Source organism: Octopus bimaculoides, chromosome 19, assembly GCF_001194135.2.
Source record: "Octopus bimaculoides isolate UCB-OBI-ISO-001 chromosome 19, ASM119413v2, whole genome shotgun sequence".
NCBI classification, from domain to species: domain Eukaryota; kingdom Metazoa; phylum Mollusca; class Cephalopoda; order Octopoda; family Octopodidae; genus Octopus; species Octopus bimaculoides.
Window position 1 is genome coordinate 55,017,444 of NC_068999.1, and position 6,283 is coordinate 55,023,726.

Consider the following 6,283-nt stretch of genomic DNA (forward strand, 5'->3'; position numbering starts at 1 on the left):
ATATATATAAAAGGCACACAAACGTTTACAAATGAGAGGAAATAAGTACTCAATATCTGTAGTAGAGTTTACTCATTCGTTCGAAGTTGATGGTTTACAAACTCCACAAATTCCGAGGAGTGAAATACGTGTGAAACCTCAGCTTCAAACCAATACATACATACATTAAACCTGAACCTATATATATATATATATGCTCACTATATAGAAACATATATAGTATGTGAAATACATCCATACGTTACATTAATATGTGTTTGTGTGGTTTGTTTAACTTACCTCCAACAGAGGACAACTTAAATAAAATTCCTCCCTTGTCCCAAAAAAACTTTGATGATGGCTGACGTTACGACACACTGAGATGTACGCAGTGACGGTGGTTGCGGAAACTGACGAACACTGTACGACTAGGAGCCCGGCATTCTTCGGTTTTCTCCGGTTTCGATCCGATCATCGATCAGAGACAGTAGTAGAAGCGTAGTAAAAGACGGTGAGCGCAAAGGTGGAGAAGAAGGAAGGTGAGGAGGAAGGCAAGAAGTGAAGGGGAGGAAGAGGAGGGAAATTACGAGAGAAAAAAGTAGCTGTATGGTAGGATGGAGGGGGAAGGGAGAGAAAAGGACAAATATAGTGAATTACAGGGAGGGTAAAGAAGGAAGTTAAATGAAAGATAATAATATACGGGGGAGAAGATAGAAGGAGAAAAGCAGGAGAGTGTTAGCGAGTTCTCGCGATTGTTACTACTATTACTCTTCCTCAAATCTTCTCCTCCTTCCTTTCTCTCCAACTTCGCTTTTCTACCACCTCCACAACTTAATTATTTGGAGGTGAATTTGGTGATACACGAAGACAGAGGTGGAGGTAGTGATAGAATACAACTGGAGGAGGAGGAGGGAAAGTAACAGGGAGAGAGAGAGAGAGGAAGGAATGGTTCGAAGAACATAGGAGTAAAGAGTAATCGAAATTACTCTTTACTCAGAGAAAATGGAGAGACAAATAGAGACGAAGGTCGAGTGGAAATGATCAAGAAAACAGAAACGAGAAGGGAGAGCATTGGCAGTGGTGAGTGATAGAAGTGAAGCTGGCGGTCAAAAGAGGAAAGAAATGGGAGGTGTAAAGCAAAGAAAAGGAGTGGAGAGTGCTGGAAGTAATTTGGCGATACAGAAGTCCCAGATAGAGAGTGTAGTGGAATTTAGGTGGAGGAGGAAAAGACGGAGAGTGGAATTCAGAGGAGTGGGGGGAAATGTGAAAAGAAAAGAGAGTAAAAGGATCAGTAGATAAAATAGAAGGGGAAAAAGAGAGATAAGCGAAACCCTGTGCTCTCATGTACTCTCACGCTCACACACGCACACACTCACTCACATACAACCATGTCAGAAACAGAAGGACACTCAGTAGATGTGACAGAGCAGATATAATTTTATATGGTCAAAAAATATATATAACGTCTGAACATTCCTGTCAGTTTCAAGCATGTCTGAAGAGGTATCAATACCATCTGATGACAATATTTGATGCGTCACCAATGCTAACATTCTGACCAGTTACTATAACTATTTGATATACTGTTTTTCTCTCTCACTCTCATTCTCTCTCTCTTTCACTCTCTCTCTCCCTATCTATCTATATCCGAGGGAATGGACAAATGAAAGAGAGTGGCACTCAATACTCTTGGTAGGAGTTATATGTATTATTTAACAACAATTTGACTCAGCTCCATACAGCTTAAAGGTTTCATTGGCTCATTGAACAAACCTTGGTTGTCAGGCATTTGGAGACCTAATGACTGATGAACTAGATTTGTTCTACATGCCTATGGAACTTTTTAGTTGCCTGAAGCTGAGTCAAACTGTTATTAAATATTATGTATGCATATCATTATTCAGTTTCATTTCAAGATTTCTTGCCAACAGAGAAAGAGCTGGTTTCTAACCTAGACCCAAGGCTCCTTGGAATTTCAACAACATCAACATCACCAAGGTATTTTTGTATGTATGTATATGTGCAGATTTGTATGTATGTATGTATGTATGTGGAGGCACAATGGCCCAGTGGTTAGGGCAGTGGACTCGCGGTCATAGGATCGCGGTTTCGATTCCCAGACCGGGCATTGTGAGTGTTTATTGAGTGAAAACACCTAAAGCTCCACGAGGCTCCGGCAGGGGATGGTGGCGAACCCTGCTGTACTCTTTCACCACAACTTTCTCTCACTCTTACTTCCTGTTTCTGTTGTACCTGTAATTCAAAGGGTCAGCCTTGTCACACTCTGTGTCACGCTGAATATCCCCGAGAACTACGTTAAGGGTACACGTGTCTGTGGAGTGCTCAGCCACTTGCACGTTAATTTCACGAGCAGGCTGTTCCATTGATCGGATCAACTGGAACCCTCGATGTCGTAAGCGACGGAGTGCCAAAAAAAAAATGTATGTATATATGTATGTATGTATGCACAGTCATGGCTGTGTGGTAAGGAGTTTGCTTCCTAATCACATGGTTCTGGGTTCAGTCTCATTGTGTGGTAGCTTGAGCAAGTGTTTGCTTCTCTATGTAACCTTCCACTTCATTATCAAATCAAACATGACCAAGAGGATGGATAGAAAAGAAAATGATGATGGAGAGTGTGAAAGAGAAGAGAGTTGGAGTCTGTTTGATAGGAGTTGCAGTGATGGAAGTGAAGGGTACATAGTGGCAGGAGAGTGACAGGGTAAGGGGTCATGTGAAATCCTTTCTACTAAAGGCACAAAGGCCTGACATTTTTTGGTGGAAGGGACCAGTCGATTACATCAACCCCGAAAGCACACACACATACATATATATACGTATGCAAATACAAACACACACACACACACATATTCATTGCTAAGGTGAAGATTAGCATTAAATATAGTGATGAATTCAGGGTACAAGTAGGGTACAAGGCTCAGTCCTCAGCCTCCTCTTGTTCATCATAGTCCTCCAGGCAATAACAAAGGAATTTAAAATGGGCTGCTCCTGGGAGCTCCTCTATGCTGATGACCTTGCTCTTATAGCTGAATCACTACCGGAAATCAAGAAGAAATTTCAGGTGTGGAAGCAATGTCCAGAATCAAAGGGCCTTAGAGTTAATCTAGCAAAAACTAAAGCAGACAAACCACAAATCCCTTTAGGTAGATGACTATGCTCAATGTGTAGAAAAGGTGTAGGCAGAAACTGCCTAACTATGGACACATAAGAGGTGCAGCAGCATCAGAGGATGGTTGACAGAGAAGCACGACTAACACTAAAGATGTACAGAAAATAAGCTCCACCAAATGGCAGTGGGGGGGGGGGAAGATAGCAGTTGATAGCTTCCGTTACGTAGGCGACCAAGTCAGTAGTGGAGGTGGATGCTCCAAGAGTGTAGCTTCTAGAATAAGAATAGGCTGGGCAAAGTTCAGAGTGCTCCTACCTTTGTTGGTAACAAAGGGCCTCTCCCTCAGAGTGAAAGGCAGATTGTATGATGCCTGTATGCGAAAAGCCATGCTACATGGTAGTGAACAAGGACTGGCACTGCCGAGGACATGCACAGGCTTCAAAGAAATGAAGCTAGTATGCTTCACTGGATGTGCAATGTCTGTGCATGTACAACAAAGTGTAAGCTTCTTGAAAGGACAGTTGGGCATAAGAGGCATGAGATGTGGTGTACAAGAGAGATGACTGCATTGGTATGGTCACGCGATGCGTATGAATGCATATGACAGCAATGTGAAGAAATGCTGATCTCTAACAGTGGAGGAAAGCTGTGGAAGAGGGAGACCCAGGAAGACATGGGATGAGGAGGTAAAACATGATCTTTGAATGTTGGGCCTCACAGAAGCAATGACTAGTGTTCATGACCTTTGGTGATATGCAGTGCTTGAGAAGACCTGTCAAACCAAGTGAAATCATAGTTGTAGCCATTGTTGGTGTCACATAACTAGCACTTGTGCCAGTGGCACATAAAAAGCACCTTTTTGAGTGTTGGGCCTCACAGAGGCAATGACTAGTGACTGAGACCTTTGGCAATATGCTGTGCTTGAAGAAGACCCATCAAGCCAAGTGAAATCATAGTTGTGGCAGATACTGGTGTCATGCAACTGGCACTCATGCCAGTGGTATACAAAAGCGCCCATTATACTCTTAGAGCAGTTGGCATTAGGAACGGCATCCAGCTGTGGAGTCTGGTGCAACCCCTCAACTTACCAGCCCTATAACTGTTGTTATTATTTCAAGGGCATCAAAGGTCATGGGCTGGTGGAATTGTTAGCACACCAAGCAAAATACTTAGTGGCATATCATTTGTCTTTATGTTTTGAGTTCAAATTCCGCTGAGGTTGACTTTGCTTTTCATCTTTTTGGGGTTGGTGAAAAAAGTACCTTTTGAGCAAAGGGGTCAATATAATCAACTTACCCCTCCCTGAACTTGCTGGCCTTGTGCCAAAATTTGAAATCATTATTTCAAATGGGTCAAAGGTGGCAAGCTGCCAGAATCATTAGCACACTGGGTAAAATGCTTAGTGACATTTCGTCAGTTTTTACATTCTGAGTTCAAATTCCACTGAGATCGATTTTGCATTTCATCTCTTTTGGAGGCAATAAAATAAGTATCAGTTGAGCACTGGAGTTGATGTAATTGACTAACCTCCTCCCACAAACTAGCTGGCCTTGTACCAAAATTTGGAGCCAATATTTCAAGTGGGTGAGACAATCACATAGAAGTTCCTTTATTAATGCTAGATTTATTGATCAACTCTGATCAGACAAATCTAAGATCAATGAGATTCTGGTCAGGGTTACTCCAGTCTTCCATTCTTATTGTATATCTGTTATTTATTATCTGTAATCTTTTAACTTTTACTTGTTTCAGTCATTAGACTGTGGCCATGCTGGGGTGCCACCTTGAAGAATTTTTATTTAGTTGAACAAATCAACCCCAGTACTTATTATTATCGTTTTAGCCTGGTACTTATTCTTTCAGTCTCTTTTGCCAAACTGCTAAGTAACAGGAATGTAAACTCACCAACACAGATAGTGGAGGACAAGCAAAGACACACACACACACACACACACACACACACACACACACACACACACACACAAGGGAAAGAGGACATCTATGGACCATTGATAAGGAGTTTGCAGATCTAGTACCCAAGATACACTTTCAGGGCAGAGATAGCTGTCTGCAAGTGCAAGCCATGTGAGTCAGAGTGGCTGTTCCAGCGCATCTCCCTCGCTATCCTCTGAGGCAACACCTTTTCCATTTTGTCTGTTGGTGCTATGAGAAATGTTGAACTATGGATAGAAGAAAGTGACCTTTACTTCTGTCAGTCTAGAATTGTCCCCCTTCACTGATAACTGTACTGAAATGACTGAATTTGTTTACTGCTAAATACTGACTAATTAGCGAAGGTGCTTGTCAGCAAACAAATATTCTTTGTATAGAAGACACTTGCCCAAGGTGCCATGCAGTGGGACTGAACTTGGAACCATGTGACTGGGAAGCAAGCATCTTACAACACAGCCATATCTGTCCCTATTAGTCAATTTTTAAAAAACTTGTCAGATATAAGTTAAGGTAATATAGCTGCTATTTCTAACTGGTTGAGTGACCACTTAGCTGCATCCCACTTTGGCTCCCCATCTATTGATTGTTCAGTGTGTTTGTTCTAAGGCAATATTTACAGTTGACCTGCCAACCTAATGACCTTCACAACAATGTGCTTTGTTTACAGTTTTCGTGCTGGTCACCATGACACCACAAATTAATCAGCCATTAATAAACCATCACCAACACCACACCACACCACACGGCACCATGCTTCAGCTTTCATTGTCCTCACCAATGAACCACCGCTTCAGGTTAAGGTCAGTCAATCAGTCAGTCAGTTCTTGGTGGTTGGTTGAATCGTGGTGGTAGTGGTGGCAGTGGCAGGGTGGTGGTGGTGGTGGTAGTTATAACTATTGAACATAACCATCCTTCCAATCCTTCCTTGCCTACCACTACCATTGATTAGTGATTAGTTTGCAATTGCCCCAGCAGATACATAATAATTTCAATTGAGGAAAGGCAGGAGGAGAAAAAGAGAGATTGAGTTGTGAGAAAGGCTGCTGACATATGTCTAGTTTGACGAGACAACAACAACAACAACAACACTACAACTGCAACAAAAACAGCAACAACAGCATAAATAACAATAGTAGTTATTTTGTCCATATGTAAGGCTTTCTTTATGTTAATAGAAAGGATTATAGTTAATCGGTAGTGTTGACTTTTTCAATATGTTAT

General features: G+C 41.8%; 1 protein-coding gene across 1 annotated transcript in view; it reads right to left on the reverse strand.

Moving 5' to 3' along the window:
* Positions 1-645, reverse strand: part of LOC106875420 (protein Mo25) — a 46,266-nt gene extending 45,621 nt beyond the window's left edge. Inside the window, exon 1 of the mRNA XM_052974870.1 lies at positions 280-645. The gene's annotated coding sequence lies outside the window, so the exon portion shown is untranslated. The remainder of the gene's footprint in view (positions 1-279) is intronic.
* Positions 646-6,283: the final 5,638 nt, after the last annotated feature.